This window comes from Protopterus annectens, chromosome 3.part0 (assembly GCF_019279795.1).
Source record: "Protopterus annectens isolate FY-2018-M chromosome 3.part0, PAN1.0, whole genome shotgun sequence".
NCBI lineage: Eukaryota > Metazoa > Chordata > Ceratodontiformes > Protopteridae > Protopterus > Protopterus annectens.
In genome coordinates, this window is record NC_056731.1 from 1,447,883,279 (window position 1) to 1,447,900,906 (window position 17,628).

Genomic DNA, 17,628 nt, shown 5'->3' on the forward strand with positions numbered 1-17,628 from the left:
GGTAAATTCCCAATCCATTGCAGATGCTGGTTACCAGCCATCAGATCTAGTTCCTGCTCACAGTGAATGACAAGGGCCAACACCAACATGATGTTCCTAGATATCGGAGTGTGTTTCCATGCAATTGGCTATGGGAATGTTACCACAGCTGTTCCACATGCAATCAGCTAGGGGAGGGCTGCAAATTCGTGCAGAGGCCATCAGCCGATCATGAGCATCACTTAAAATACAAATGCTGCTGCTTAAGCAAAGCTGGTGTAGGTCTCCTCATACACCAGAGAGGGAGTGGGAGAGGCAGACAGAGGCAAAGAAATGTCAGGGAGGGGTGGGGGAGTAAAACAGCAGATTCTTAGTGTCACACACCTACCACCACAGGGTATCAAGCCCCTGACAACTATGTACTGCGTTCACATTTCGATGCAGGTAATGGGTGCTCCACATGGGTTACCTGTTGTTGAGCCCTCAGAACATATGTGTGATGGTGCGTGCAATCTGCGACAGGGATACGGTAGCTATATGGTAGGTGATGTACACATGCCTGTCAGCATGAACAGGTGCCAGTGTCAACACACCCACACTCTCACAGGGACACGCACACATTGACACACTTGGCAGGGCAAGTGGTACAACTCATCAGTAGCAGGATTGCCACAACACATCACTGTGCAGGTACTACATGCACCACATGGGTCATACGGAGGTTGTGTGGGCAAAGGGTATGAGGAGGTGTCTGACATCTGACAGCATGCTTCTGTATGCGCATGGGGGTTGTAGTGAGTGTGTCTATGAATATATGCACCATACAACACACAGTCAAATACACAGGGTGCCAGTACTGACATGCATGGGTGCATGTCTGCACAGGTGTGTGGTGGTCGACTGTGGCAGCAGGCTATATAAGGGTAGGCAACCACAAATGAAGAAACCAGTTCAAGACAACTCAGCCAGTAGGTCCAAAATGCAATTTATTGCACTAAAATAGCTGTAAAACACGAACACTTCTTTCTAGCGTCTCAGTCAATGCCTTTAACAGAGTATACCACAGGTGGTGCAGGTGTCCATTAGGGCCATGGGGGAGGTGCACTTTCAGCATGTACGTGCATATTGGACAGATGGACAAGGGATATGCCCTCTGTAGCCCACTGCTATCACTCCATGGTTACTATCAGTGACCAATATGCAGTGTACTACCCACATATTGGCTGTTGCCAAGGCATGTGTGTGTGTATGACACATGGGTTGAGAGTGTGCTCTGATTAATACTGGGGTTGCTAAATGTGATTGCCTGGCCTGGATGTCACATGTGTGGGTATGGGTTTGCACCCCAGCTTCTCAGATATTTCATAACTGTTATCGATGTACGGTGGACATTGTGCTATATAGTAGTAATACCATATAAGACATATGCAAAACCCGCTCCACACTGGCCACAAGTGTCACACACTCACAACCACCTCTACACAGGGTACGAGGTACAAACACACATGCACACCTGTCATGTCTGGGAGTTGAACCCCTACCTAACAAGTTTAGTACACCTCAGCACTACACAGTTATAGTACATGTCACGCACATTACTGAAGTACTCCTACCCAGGGGTCTATTCCACAATGAATGACATCAGCAGGATAGCCAAAGTAGGCCATTTGAAATGAACTGTGGGTGAGTACCCCAAAACACATTTCTCCCAACACAGACAGTGAGACACACACAAAACATCCACAACTGACTCGTGTGGGTATAGTACCCCTGACAGAGGTCTATACCACACTACAGCATGGAGTTTGTATAGGACACCCCACGGGGAGTACTAGGGGACTCCTTCTCCAAAGCTGTCTTTCATGAGAAATGACATCAGCTGGACTGCCAAAGTGGGCCATGTGAGATGTACTGCATGTGACTAGCATATAATGCATTGCTCTGTATACAGACATGGACACACAAAACATCCAGAACTGCCACGGGTGGGGATGGAACCCTGCCACGGCTCTAAATCACAATCCAGTGGTACACAGTAACAGGATGCGCTAAGGAGATTACAGGGCAACAACCTTACAAGAGGTGTATTTCTAAGTGGGTGGCATCAGCAGCCTTGCCAAAGTCGGGTATAGGATTTGTAATATGTGTGTCTACCCAAAAATGGATTGCTCTCTACACAGTCAGAGAAAGACAGACACGCACACACATTTGCCATGTATGGGGTTAAAACACCTACCTAGCTACTTTATCACTATACAGCAGTACGCAGTTATGGGAAGCGCTATGGAGATTACTGGGCTACAACCTTCCCAGAGGTGTATTTCTAGGTGGGTGACATCAGCAGCCTTTCCAAAGTCAGGTATAGGAATTGTAATATGTGTGGCTACCCTAAAATGCATTGCTCTCTACACAGAGACAGACAGACATGCACACTTACACTAACACACACAGTTGTCTCGTCTGGGGTTAGAACACCTACCTAGTTACTTTATCACTCCACAGCAGTATGCAGTTATGGGATGCGCTACAGAGATTACTGGGCTGCAACCTTCCCAGAGGCGTATTTCTAGGTGGGTGACAGCAGCCTTGCCAAAGTTGGGTATAGGAATTGTAATATGTGTGGCTACCCTAAAATGCATTGCTCTCTACACAGACAGAGACAGACAGACACGCACACTTACACACACTAACACACACACACATAGTTGCCACATCTGGGGTTAGAACACCTACCTAGCTACTTTATCACTCTACAGCAGTACGCAGTTACAGGACACGCTATGAAAATTACTGGGCTACAACTTTCCCAGAGGTGTATTTCTAGGTGGGTGACATCAGCAGCCTTGCCAAACACGGGTATAGGAAATGTAATATGTGTGGCCACCCTAAAATGCATTGCTCTCTACACAGACAGAGACACACACTTACACACACAGTTGCCACATCTGGGGTTAGAACACCTATCTAGCTACTTTATCACTCTACAGCAGTATGCAGTTACAGGACGTGCTACGGAGATTACTGGGCTACATATTTCCCAAGGGTGTTTTTCAAAGTGGATGACCTCAGCTGGTCTGCCATAGTAGGACTATGGGGAGGGCAGTGTGTGTGCATGAGCCATAACTCATTCATCTAGAGGTTGACACACTACATGTGGCCACATGCATGGTTATATTCCACAGGTACGTGTATACAGCTGCTAGATGACTACTTCCTTGTACAGTCATGTTGCACAGCTAGCACTTGCACCACATAGTCCGTAATGCTGACAGATACCGGTGGCTACTGTCCACAGTGAGTGACATCTGAGCATCATGTAGTTGTGGTCATTTGGTTGTGTGCTGGGTGGGACAAGCCTCATAATGGTGGCTCCTTGTCACAGTCACTCTCTCCCATGCATCTATGTACGTATACGTTTGGCTTATTATAGTGTATTGTCCTTGGATATATGCATGTATTGCTATCCACTGTGTGTGCAAAGCATGAGTGGTGCATACTGAGGAGTGTCTGCACTAACATCTGCGACTACCAGATATATCTGGTCCACAGTTGTTTGCAGACATGGGCTTCTTTTGGTTACGTGTGTGAGCATGCCCAGTATGCCCCTCTGTATAGAATGTGTGGATCAATACCAGGTAGTTTGTACTCCAGTGCAGGCCTTTGTGTTGTACACCTAGAGGTAGCAAGGTGTTTATGCTGGGTATCCATCTATCATATGGCAATATGGGGACAAACTGTGCAGGGGATAGTGTGTACTGTAGGTGATTGTGTCTGTGCTGCTTCAGGTGCATGGTATCACTGTTAGCAGAGATATTCAGACATGTGTACTGTCATACACAGTGATGTTTTCTGTCTTCTTGTACTGCCAGATGGCCATTCTTGCTCACAGTGCTGTCTTGGGGGACAAGGGTGACTGCAGCTGTGTCCAATATTGTGGGCAGACACCTACGTATTCATGGCACATTATGCCATTCTGGAGGGGGAGCTGCAGACACTTGCTGCTGGGTCTGTGTATCCAGTTCAGCACCTTGGTAAAGTGCTTGCGGGGGATACCATACTTGTACATACATTGACAAGACAGTATGGGCTTATCTAGCAGTAGCAATGCCTCATAGCTGTACAGATTTGCATGGGTTGCCCAGAGGCAGTGGCCATGGGTCAGGACATTAACCCTATTGTGGTGTACGGGCAGGTTTGTAGGCACCCATTTGTGTATTTGCAGCCAGAGATTGTGTGGGCACACAGCTTGGTGTCAGACCCTGCACATTCCATGCTGGCCATGCTCCCACCCACCCCCCTCTGTTATTCTAACCTCTTCCATACATTATGCAGACATTCTCTGATACTTCTCCTAAGGGTATCACTCCATCACAGGTGTGTGTTAGTGTTGGTCCACATTTCATGCAGTGGGACATGGTGGACATGTTACTGTGGTTTGTCCACATGGCCTTGCATATGGCTTATGTGGAGTGTGTTATGTTGTTATGTGGGTGTCCATGACTTAACATGCATTGGCAGTACATGTGAGACACAGGCCTTTGGCAGAGGCCTCTGGGGCATTAGGTGTTGCTGCCGACCGGCCATTGCATTCTGCCAAGCCTCCAGTCACAGACCACCATACGGTATATTCCCCTGGGGTGACAGGGTAGGTGTGATGGGTGTTCATGCACATTCCTTCTATCAGTTTTGATCAGGTGGTGTGGATGCTGGCAGGGTGCTACGTACAGTTAGGGACACACCTGCATGGGACACTTGCACTGCATGCTGCATTCTTCCACTATGGCCATGTACAGGAGGGGTCATACTGTACCCATTCCCCACAGCAGGGTATGGCCAGAGAGGTACCTGTGGGTGGTGTTTGCATGAGCTGGGTGCATGTGTGCTATGGACACTACTTGCATCTGACACACAGATATGCATGGGCCATTCCAGGTATGCTGGCATGTGCAGGTACACCAGCTGTTTCTCAATACACCAGTCCTACTTCCTTTGTGATCTGCAGTTGTTCGGCCGGGCATCACCGGTATCCCCTACTATAGGACCGGTTGCTGTGATGCTTACCTGTATGTACAATTCCAAGGGTGTCTCCATTTCACAGTGATACAATGTATACTGTATGTCTGGGGTACTTGCCCCTGTGTACTGCTTGTATATCTAGCCCAACAGCCATTTCATGTCAGTCTTTCAGATGGTGACACATATTACCACCATACATTTACATTGGCTTACTGCTGGCAGGTGGCATACTGGTGGGGATTGTCCTTGGCACTGCAGGTGTGAGGTCTTCTCCTGGCATCAGCCGTACTGGGCTATGGGCACCAGGTCTTACCCCAACATGCATACAAACGGACCACTCTCACACGATATGAAACACACACCATCCTAACACACACAGATCTGCATATTGTGCACATGCTACAACCTATCCTGCTACCTTGGCCACCTCTGGGCATCACTGCTCCACTCGTATTATACCTACACATGCATGTTACTACATTTCTACACTGGATGGGGGGGCAAACTGTTACTACATTTCTATGCTGGAATGGGGGTAGGGGCACACCTGACTGTTTCAACATGTCTACATAGGAGTGGGGGGGGCACACCTGACTGTCATTACATTGCTATGTAGGATGGGGGCACAAATGACACATGTACACATTTGCTATGACTGTACTAGTATGTCATGCACTCCATTTCTTTCTGTATTGCTAACTATCATGCTGTCTAGAGGCACACCTGTGTACTACAGATTGTGGCTTTGGTTGCCCTACATATTATTGTCTGACATCCTACCCTTCAGAACTGGCATCCCACTGCCTGCCCTGCTGTAGTCTGTCTGTGTAGGTCTGGAGTTGGGGTTAACCCTGGCCATCATTCTGGGGCCATGGCACAGGCCCTGTTTGGGTTTGTTTCTACCTGTCCTGCTGGCTGCAACTGTTGTTGGGTATGTGAACTGTCCTGACTGGCATGTGTGGGTCATATGGACACACATTTCGCAAAGCACATTTCCTGCAGTGGTTTTTGTCACCCTGTGCAGTACTGGAAACTATGGTGACTCCAGTGTGTGTTACACATGTCAGGGTGCCACTATAGGTGTCTACTGTCTGCTGCCGTAATATTCAGCCGCCTAACTCCCTTGCATGCTCACATCCATAACATAGCTACAGGTGACAACACATTCTACTCCATTTGGCAATTGGTAGGTTGATTGACTTACCTTGTGGGTGTGCCAGACTTGCGGATGGTGATGGAGGGCTGCCTGGGTTGGATGCACATAGCCCACTCCCTATACATGGTTGAGCACAGGTGGTGTAATGTTTGGCATCCCTTTTACTGTATGTGCGAGTCGGAGAGAGGTGTCATTCCCTGGGACCATACTGTGTCAGTGGATGTGCTATGCGCTGCCTCTTTGCCAAGGCCAGGGCATATTGGGCATGCCTCCTTCTGCCTACTGGGGCAGGCTCAGGTTATTCTTCCTCTGGGTCACTCTGTGCCTGTGCAGGCCTTGGCATTGGTGGGGGGCTGTGTGGCTCTGCCCCATGCTGTTCCTGCTGCAGCTTTTTCCACAGGATCATATAGTGTAGCATCGCACATACCATAACAATTTGGGTACATGTAGCTGGTAAATACTGCAAGGCTCCACCAGATGTGTTCAGACACTGGAACTGTGACTTGAGCATCCCAAACACACACTCTATTATATGTCTGGCCTGTGCGTGTGCCTCATTATAACATTGTTGTTCAGGTGTGTGTGCATTTCTGATGGGCATCAGCAGCCATGGCTCCAGTGTGTACCCAGCGTCCCCCACTAGGTGACCATAGGGGATGTCCCCACTGGCAAATCTCTGGTACAGCTGCGTCAGATACCATATGTGGGAATCGTCATAGCTTCCAGGGCAGCCAGACCACACATTCATTATAATGCCCTGGGCATCACATACAACCTGGCAGTCGATGGAGAGAATGCCCCTGCAGTTGATGTAGGCCCTACCCTGCTCCCCGGGTGGTGTTCCACTACCCCAGGATATTCTTCTATTTGGTGGAAAAGGCACATATTGCTGGTCAACACCTCATGGGTGTTGAAGAAATACACTGGCATGTCCTGACATGGCATCCAGGAACTGGTGAAATACTCTGGATGCTGATGCCTGTCAGATCCCCATGTTATCCCCAGTTGTGCATTGGGAGGTACCTGTGGCTAGTATACCTAGGCCTACACATACCTTGGTATCTACTGGGATGGATTCCCCTCATTTGGTTTGGTGTGTCAGGTGTGGCCGGCACAGCTCTACTACTTGCTGTATGAGGTCTCTGTCCACTCTATAGTGCTCCAGTATCTTCAGCTCATGTAGCCTCTGGTAGGTTACACTGGATCTGTGCACTCTTCCCTGTCTCCTCACTGTGGGTTGTTCAGCAGCATGCACATCCTCACCACCCTCAGCCTCTTGCACATGTTGTTCTATGTTGCCTGCAGCAGCCCTTCTAATTTTGTAGGTTTGTTTGTTAAACATTCCCCACTTGTATACACCGGTGGTGTAGAGTGTGGGAAAAACCAGTGGGGAAGGTGTTTGCTTAGTTTATAGTAGTGTTCTGGGCTGTGCTGGCTGCTGCCTGTGTAATTGGCTGCTTCTGATACATTTCACCTGCCAGATATGCTAGTTCTTCTCGATTACCTTTCTACTGCTGATTTCCCTTCCCATTGCCCTTCTGTTTGGGCCCGGGATTGCGCCGCACAAACAGAGTACTCGGATGTGCACACTGCTGCTATTTCCTGGTTTAACTTCTTTTCTCTTCCTGTACATCCCGGTGCATGGCACGAACACCCACTTACACTTTGTAAAGAGTGCTGGGCAGGTTTAGACACACCCCCTAGGTTGGCTGTGCTAAGCTGGAAGCATACCTGAGCCACAGGACTCCACTCTGCTTACAGTATGCCTAACACACCCACTCATGATGTCACCGACCTCCTAGTCTTGCACTCAGCTATTCATACTCTTACACTGTTGGGACCTGCCTCACATGCTGTGGAAAATCGGGATTCACTATCCTTCCCCTCATTTGCATAGGATTCTCTGCTAATGCATGGTTACATGTGTCACACTGTGCCTCCCCCCTTAGCAACCACTATTCACTGGCCAGGTTGTCTTTTGCTTGCCATTGACTTGCATGGTAGAATACTGATTTTAGTTAGACTGCTTTTTTTTTTTGGTTTATTTTCTTATTTCTCCACCGATCCTGTTTGCGCACTGCTGCTCTATGCTTCAACAGCCGTGATTGGCAGACATATAATAAAAGTTGTATTTTGTACATTTTGCATTGTTTGCAATGCCAATGGCCTTCTACTTGGCCATTGGCATGCTTCCTCACTGTTATGCAGACTTTATTTGGGGCTGTCATGTCTCCGTTTTGGATTTTGCAGTACCATACTTGGTTACTAACCGAGTACATTTCTGCATATAACGCTAGTCCTGCATGCCCTGATTCCTGCTTCCTGGATGGCAGATTTACCTCATTTGCATGGTTTTCACCTGCAAATGGTGTAGTTTACATACAGGGGCTGGGAACGTGCAGCACTAGTGCTAGAGCGCTTGGTACATCAAACGAGCACATACATGGGTTGCTCAGCCGCCATTTTGGAAAAATTTCCTCTTACACTAATCATGCATGCTGTGCAAGCTTTTGAGAATCCAGGGGATTATTCTTGCTATATTCCTAATATTATTCACATTTACAGAAAGCACTCTAAGATTTTCATTTTCCCTTTTCCTTAGATTCATGGTTTAATAATTTCATTCCTAATTACTTGGCTTGCTTTCTTAATAGGCCATTCTAAGCCTAACCAATTTCCTTCCCAAAGGTGAGAATCAAACACTGTACTTTGTGTCTGGGAATCAAACACTGTAACCATTATACTAACCCCAAATCTTTAGCTGTATGTATTCTTTTTCATCTATTTCCTTTCTTTTTTCATTTGTACTTATCCCCTTAAATTTTATTTTGCTGTCTTTTACCTTTTTGCCAATAGAACTCTTTTTTCCCCTTTTACTACCTCCCAGTCTACATCTTCATCACATTTCAGAACCTTTTTTTATGCCGTCTTTATTATTTTTTCTCACCCACTTTTTCTTTTATTTCTACTACTTTCAAGATTCCTTCTCTTTGTTCATTTTTTCTTTTTTTTTCTATTTTCATTTTTACAATCTGTCCATAAATGTCCAATTTTTGTTACATTTATAACATTTCAATTTACTTTTTTGGATCATGTCCCATTTCCCCACAAATAACATTTTCTTTTGTCACAGTTACTTATGAAATGTCCTTTTTCACACACAAAAAAAATGTGTTTTGGGTTGTCCTCAGTATTTTACTATATATATATATATATATATATATATATATATATATATATATATATATATATATGTGTGTGTGTGTGGGTCTACTTCTGTTTATCAAAAAATCACTTTTTCAAAAAAACAGAAAGATGAACCCACTTTAGCGAAAGTGCAGTTAAACAAAAGTGCACTTTCATGAACATTAATTCACCAAAGAATGGTACAGTGGGGATAATGGAATATATCCTTTTCCCCACTGTAGTACAATTGCGGAGTTAGTATATATAAGTAACGGTGATGGGGGGGGTGCAGGGGGGCTTGCCCTCATGCAAAAATGTGTTTTTAGTGGGTTTTTCTTTTTCTGATTCAATGAATCGGTGTTCGCAAAAGTGCACTTTTGTTTAAGTGTGCTTTCACTAAAGTGTGTTTGGCTTTCTGTTTTTCGAAAAAGTGATTTTTTGATAAACAGAAGTATACCCATATATTTATAAAATGTATTCTCTTTTTATTTTTACACAGTATTACAATCCCAGCCACTAGTACATAAATGCCTTTTGTCATAAAATTTTGCAATGTCCAGTACTTCTTTACATAAAGCTTTCAAATGTCCTTTCAAAGTCTCTCATTCTATACCTCTGAAATTGTACATGAAATTTCTTTTTTGTTTCCCTGTTAAGTGCTTTTTATCACATAAAGCTTGCATGGATAACAGTGTTTCTTTTCGTCATATTCTGAAAGAAAATATTCTATTGAAAAAACAGTCTCAAATAAAATGTCACAAAATGTCTCTTTGTTAATAAGAATAAATGCTCTTATCTCGGTGCTTTTACATCCAAAGGAGCTATTAAATTGTTCCAGATGTTATAGCTGTCCATTTCTTTGTACTTTCAGTTTTCATTTTTTTTCTTCTGCCTTCTTTTACTGCCTCTGTGTATGTTTTCTTTTCCATCCCAGCACTATTCTTAAGGATTGTCTCTGCATCCTCCTTTTGTATTTTCTTCATACTATCCCCCCAGGAAACGTCTCTTTATTTTCTGGCTCACTCTGCACCACTATTTCTTTAAGTAAATCATCCTGCAACTCTCCAGACTGGAGGGTTGTAATTATACATCCATCACTTGCTCAGTCATCTTAATCAAATAAGTTTCCTTGAAACATTTCTTCAGAATCCTGCACACATTCTTTGATCTCAATATCGCTTTCTCTTTCATTTCTTTCACTACTCCATCATCTCTTTTTCTCTCCATCTGGCTCCCTGTTTGTAAGGGTCACCTCTGCATCTGGAATGGAAACAGGAAGTGCCCCTGCAAAATAGGTCCCACTCACAGCAATGTTAAGTAGGGCAAGTTCCATGGTGTCCTGGCCAAATTTCCCCTAGTAGTATAAATGCCACCTAGGTATCTCCTAAAGTGGCTACTAGCCTATTTGAAATAACCTGGTCAAAAAATAAATAAATAAAAAATAAAATAAAAAGATGTTCGTATCCATGATCTCATGAATAGATATGGGTAGGTGTCACTTATGACAGCTACAGCGGAGAATAATAGCACTGAACTGTAGTACCTTTATTCACTTGTTCAGTGGGGTATGCACAATACTTAGTCATTAAAGCACTAACCCCATCCATGGGAGTGTCCATGCCTAGGTGTGGAGGTAGCAGTGGACCGTGCAGCTGTATCTGCAATGCTCTGTGTCATCTATCATAGTATCATAGATTAGTACTAGGCTAACTGCCCTTGTGGGCCATTTTAAGCCAAGCCAATTGCCCTGCACCTTGTATCTATAAGGTAAACACTGTAACCATTATACCAGCTTCTCACCGCATAAATCTGGCATGTGAGTATGCAATATGCATCTATTTTCTAGCATGGCAGTGGTGGCCATTTGCCCCATCCACATGGATGCATCAATGGATGTCAACTGGGCCATCACTGTTGTCACCAGGTGCATCTGCACCAGATATGTATATGTCAGGTGTCTCTGCATGCACTGTGGAATGCCTGCAGCTTCTACAATGGTTGCATGTCCTCAGACAGGCCACACAGCACACTCAACATCACTGACATGACTATCTCTACCTAGATCACTAAGCTATAAATCCACTGATTGAAGATGGAGTTAACATCCAAGTCTGTGAATGTACAGGAGTTATGGTGGCAATGGTCACCTAGAAGCCCCTTCCTTGTACTGAGTGTTCTGACCTCAGAGGCAGTGTAGCCCTCTGATGCAATCCATGGTGGTGCCAACACTCTAGCTGGGGGGGGGGGTTCAGTCTAACAGACACAGGACAACACTCATTGAACCAGAGATTCAGCATGCCCATTTTTAGCCAACCCAGCTGTAGGTGATGTGACAGCACTCTCCATTGCTTACACTGATGACAGCTGTACTATATTATTGGACAGTACCACTTGCATGGTGTCATCACCGACAGTCAGCTGTGGCCCCCTGACATCAGGCATGTTCTGAACTATTGTGTTTGATCCTGTACCCTTATAACCTGTGAATGGTAGGTCTGACTCCCAACATCAGATGGTACACAGACTGATGTATGCCAATCATATACATAGCTTCTGGTCACATATGTACCTTGTGGTGCAGCATGGTACTGTTGCAACTCTGATTACCCTGGAGGACATAAAAGCGTATATGTTTGTCTGATTAAACCACTCACAGGTGCAAGTCACTGTTTTTCAAGAATGATATGTACCACTGCTCACCTCAGACACCCCTGCAGGCACTTATGCAATGGTTAATAGCCCAGCTTCTATGTGCTTTTCACCATTAGGTATGAGGGTACTCTTACTTTTCCAGGTTAGGAATACCTGGAATTCCTTTACCTCTGTGAGATGCTGCTGTGCTTGTTGTCCAGGCATGGTGGTCAGTGTCTCTGGTACTTTTCTGTGCCTTGCCTTGGTCCTGGCATGCAGTATATCACTGATCCTGTGACATACCTTTTGTATTGTCCTGTTATGGTCTCCTACTGGATTGATGTCCTGCCTCAGCCTCTGCCACACTTGGTCCCAAAAACCCATGTTACCTTTACCCTTCCCAAGAATATACATGGCATGTGTGCATAGGGCCTGTAGTTGCACTTTCATCTTCTATGTAGGGAAATTCTATAGCCATTGCCATTCCTTTGACTCCATGCCAGGAGTGCATACCATTGGGTTACATGTGTAGATCAGTGCGTGCATGCCTGACTATCCCTGCCAGGCAATATTTGCTTCCACACTGTCTCCAGCACATTTATTATGGTACTAGTTCTGTACATTTACATATTTTAACCATTCTGGCTCTGTGTCATAGAGTGTCTGCTGATGGCATGTTAACTATGCTTGATGTGAACAGTGCATAACTGAGAGTTACTCTCATCTCTATGTCCTGTCGGGATGATGGTCCAAAACAGAACAGCAACCTGTCTTGCTTTTTTTTCCTGTGTCCTGTCATGTATGTCACTTAGTGCAGAGGATTATGGCTATGAGCTCTCAATGAGATGCTTCCTGTGATACAGGGTCTGATTCCTACAAACTTCATTTGCCTACTCCATGGCTTTGAGCAAGTCATTTAACCAGCTATTGCTTTGGGGCTACTGGTAATTTGGTCTAGGCTCGTTAATGGTTTTCTGAACGGCATGCCTAATAACTACCTATGAACCTAAGTTGAGTCCCTTCCAACCCAAGAGGACTGCAACCTGTCCTACCTATCCATTGTGCTTTCTCAAACTAATCAGTGGATCATAGGAAGTTACTAGGCTATTAGCCCTGAGGCCCTTATAGGCCTAGCCAAGAGTTTAGCCCATGTTTAGACAAATCAGCACCCGATGCCCCTGTCCAGTAGGGACACAGGTGGAATCCCAGGATGTATTTTCTATTTCCCATCCAGTTATCCAGGTTGCACTTAAAAAGGGGTAAAGAAGTACTCTGCTTGATATGGAGAGGGAGTCTATTCCACAGATGGGGTAGTCTCTGGAACATATCTGTCCCACCAACAAGTCCTATTGATGTCACAGACCAGGTAGAGGCCATGCATGCGGGTTACTCGACTGGAAGTTGCCTTGCAGATATGCAGCAATCCCATCAAGGTGGGGTCCAAGATTGCCTTGTATGCCAGACAGAGGTCACCTCTGAGGAGTCTGTATGAAACTGAGTAGAGGGATAGGGCCTTTAGCCGATCTGTGTATGGTAGATGTTTGAGGCCCTGGAATCTCCTGGTGAGGAACCTCTGTGGTTTCTCGAGCTCCTGCATATGATTTGCGAGGTACATGACAAATGGGGCACTGTACTCAATAATGCACCTTATAAGGGAAGAATACAGGGATGTTATGATCTCCTTGTCCCTGGATGAGATACCCTTACTTATGAGTTGGACCATGTGGATAGCTTTCTGTACAATGGAAGCAACATGGTGGTAAAAATTTAAGTTGCTATAAATCTGGGTGCCCAAATCCCTCACAACTGATTGTGTGCTTAGGACATTGTTATTAATGTGATAATTTGTAGGGATGTCACTCTCCCCAAAGGGGAATGATGATTAATTTTTTGGTATTCAGCTTGAGGCCATGTTTCTGGCACCAGTCATTTGTTTGGTGAGTCCCTCTTGAAGGATGTCCAAGTCACTAGAAAAGTTGATGACAGCACCCAGCTTGCAGTCATCTGCAAACTTGGTCAGCCATAGCCCACTTGTCTTGGCCTTCACCTCAGAAAAGTATATCCCAAATAACAGGGGCCCAAAGACTGAACCCTGCGATACTCTGCTCGATATGGGTCTACTGCTTGAGATGGCTTCCCCTTGACTAGGTGGGTTCTATCAGTGAACCAGTTAGATCCCCATCTCTTATGCTTGAGTGGGGAATTTTGTTGAAGGCTTTGGCCAGGTCAAGGTAGGCGGTGTGCTCCATCTTCCCTTCATCCATGTCTTTAGTGACTGTCTCAATAAAGTCAACCAGATTTAATAGACATGGCCTCCCCTTGATGAAGCCAATCTGTGTGGGACTGCATGTTTGGAGGTTTCCAATGTCCTTGTTAATGAGGTCTGTGATAATCCATTCCATGGCCTTGCAGTTCAGGCTAGTTAGGCTGATGGGTCTCTAATGTCCCAGATCAGTGGATGCTCCACCTTTGTGTAAAGGGAGGACAGTGGCTGTGCTCCACTCAGCTGGAACAAAGCCAGTACTCAGGCTTTGGTTGAATAGGGCACCTAATGATGCTGCAAGTTCCTTCCTGAGTTCATGCAGGATGCAACCTGGGATGTTATTGGGTCCCATGGAGGCTGTATTTTTTGCCTTTGAGAGAGCAGTGATGACCTGACCCCTAAATATAAGGGGAAGGGGCGGGTACTGAGAATGTCCTGATTTACTGATGGGGGGACAGAGGGGTGAAATTTTCACTGAATCTGTCAGCCAGCAAGTTTTCTATATCTACAGCATTTGTGTATGTGGTGCTCTTGACCACCAGTTCTGGACAGATCTGGGTGCTCCCTTTGAGATTGCAGACATATGTGAAGAAGGCCTTATGATTGTCTCTAGTAGATGTGGCCAATTTCCAGGGTTGTTTTTAGCATTTTTGGGGGCCTCAGCACATGTCAATTTGGGGGCCTTCTTGATAGATTCAAAGAGGTCCAGATAGGCAATAAAATGACTTGCTGCAATTGGGTGGCTCCCAGGACCAGGAGGCCCCCAGCGACTGCAGGGCTCGCTGATGCCTAAAGCTGGCTGTGCTAATTTGAACTCAAAGTTTGCTTTGGAGGATTTCACTAGTGCTGTTATTTGCTTTTTCAAGCTATGGAAAGATTGCTTCCAATTGGGCACCTGCTCCTTCTTGGTCCTGGACAGCAATTTCTTTCTTTTGTTACAGAGTTTATTTATTGCTGATGTCCACCAGACAGGTTTACCCTTCCTTGCGAAGGATGGTTTAGTCCTGTCAGGTATTTTGATTCCATGCATCTATATAAATGTTTGCATCATGCGTTGGTATAGTTTTGGATACTGCTGCCAGTCCCTAGAGAGAGGGAGGAGGCTGTGAAGCTGTTTATACCATCTCTCAGGAGGCTGTAATCAACTTTGGAGACGTTTTTTTTTTGTTTGACTCTAACTAGAGGGGGGGGGGTCAGGGGAGATATTGACTTCGAAAGTGATCGCTTTATGGTCAGATCTTACCAGGGAGGATGATACTGCAGGGATGCTGCAGTGGTTACTTATATTGGTTAATATCAAGTCCAAGGTATTATCACCTCTTGTGGGGGTATCAACTAGCTGTACCAAAGCATTTGCATTGACAAAATCTTGGAATCTCTGGGCATTTGTTTTCTGGCATGAGTAGTTCTTACAGTCTATGTTTGGGGAGTTAAAGTCACCCAGGATCAGGGTAAAGGGTTGAATCTTGATAGAGTCAAAAAGGTGCAGATAGACAGATTAGGCATCTTGACTCAGATTTGGAGGCCAGTAGCTAACTATGATTTGTGCAGGGGTCTTGTGAATGGTTAACTGTACCTGGAGTGCCTCCTGTGCATCATACTCTTTGACCAGCCTGGATGTATGTATGTTTTTAATATATATTGAAACTCCATCTCCTTTGGCTTTACTACCCACAGTCTGGGGTCTGAATGTATAATAGGATGAGTAACCAGGTAAGGCTGGGCTGCTCTCTGCAGCTTTGAACCAGGTTTCTGTGACCGCACAGATGTTAGCATTCCTCCACTCTGTCAGCCCCCTGTCATGCTCTATGCAGTGTTACCCTGCACATTCCACTGCAGGGCATGGCAGCTAGAAGAAGGCTTATGGTGACAGAGCTTTTAGATCTCCAGACATCCATCTACTAAAATCCACTTTCTAACAGTAACCATAAAACACCAACATTCAGTGTTGACTTGTGGCTGAACTCAGTGGACAGCAATCAGGAGCCATGATGACTTTGTACATATTACTGGGTACAGCATATGGCAAGCCTGAAGGATTTAAAAGGAAAAAATAATTATTTAGAGTGGTTTTAATACCTCAGGTTCTGGCCAACACATCAGATATAAAATACTTAACTGTTGTAAATTTGCAGGACATTACAATGTTAGCAGCAATAACTGATTTCATGCAATCCACAACAACTATCTTCCATACAGGATTTGTAGACCAGTAACTTCAAACAAGAATCAGAAATGCACACCCTCTGTTGTGTGACACTCTATCTTGTTTTCATAAATCATTCTGCAGTCACTGAACTCCTAATGTTAATTACCAGTTGACCTGTCTACTCTCAATTTGCTTATATGGCGATATACTCTGATATCTACTATATAAAGATCTCCTGAGTTGCTTGCTATTAAGCATTTCCCATAAAATGATGAGGACATTGTTATCACAATAAAATATGACTCATAGTACAGTCATTATGCCAATAGCATGATTTAGTGTGTTCATCTCTGAACTGTATCCATGATGCTATATGATATAATACCTAGCCTATGCTATGAAGCCCATTCCTGGTCATACATGGAGTCGGAGGTTACTCATCATTTGTAAAGCCCAGCTGTGCTAATGTCATTTGGCATTGTGCTACTGACTATGTCCATTATGCTGCTGCAAATGTGCTTCTCATTACAATTCTGCCTGTCAATATAAGTCACATAGCATCCTTAAAATGAGGCTGTGCACACTGTCTACCATTTTTTTTCCCCTAAACTTGTCCTAGTGAATGGACATGGTTTCAGAAGGCAGAGTTTCTGTCTGGTCAGTGGGGAGTGCAAAATCTTTTTACACCTGCTGTCGAAAGATCATCAGGAGTATTTGCTGGGGCATTATGATGTCATTGTTTATAAAGTGGATGCCAGACACCAGCTTGTCAGTGTAATGAGTCATGCTACTGCCATCATTAGCTGTGGTGAGCAGTGCCAGCATAAATACATTGATCTGAAGATACACCACCCAAACCTTCTCTTCCAGTGGGAAGAAGAGGTTAGGGAGTGGAAGCCTCCTTATTTTGCTCTTGCATTGTCTTTATACAATAGGCCTAGCACCTGTAGTTGAACTTGTCTGCTGTTAAGGATGCAATGTGCTCGTTACTGTTTGTTTTATGGTTTAAAATACCAAAGGAGATTGAAAACAATACAATAATCTGCAGGAACAGGCAAGCCAGGCTTGCCAGGTTGTGTAGTGTATTGCTGGCAGTAATATAATAGTTTAATAAAATGTGCAATATACAATTGAACAGTTGTATGTGTACCTTTCTTTTCATTGCTTGCTTTTTTATTATGCTGATTTGTTATTTTGTTGTTCTCTATTTTCTTTATTTGCAGATTCATTCATGGTTCAGCCAGAGGT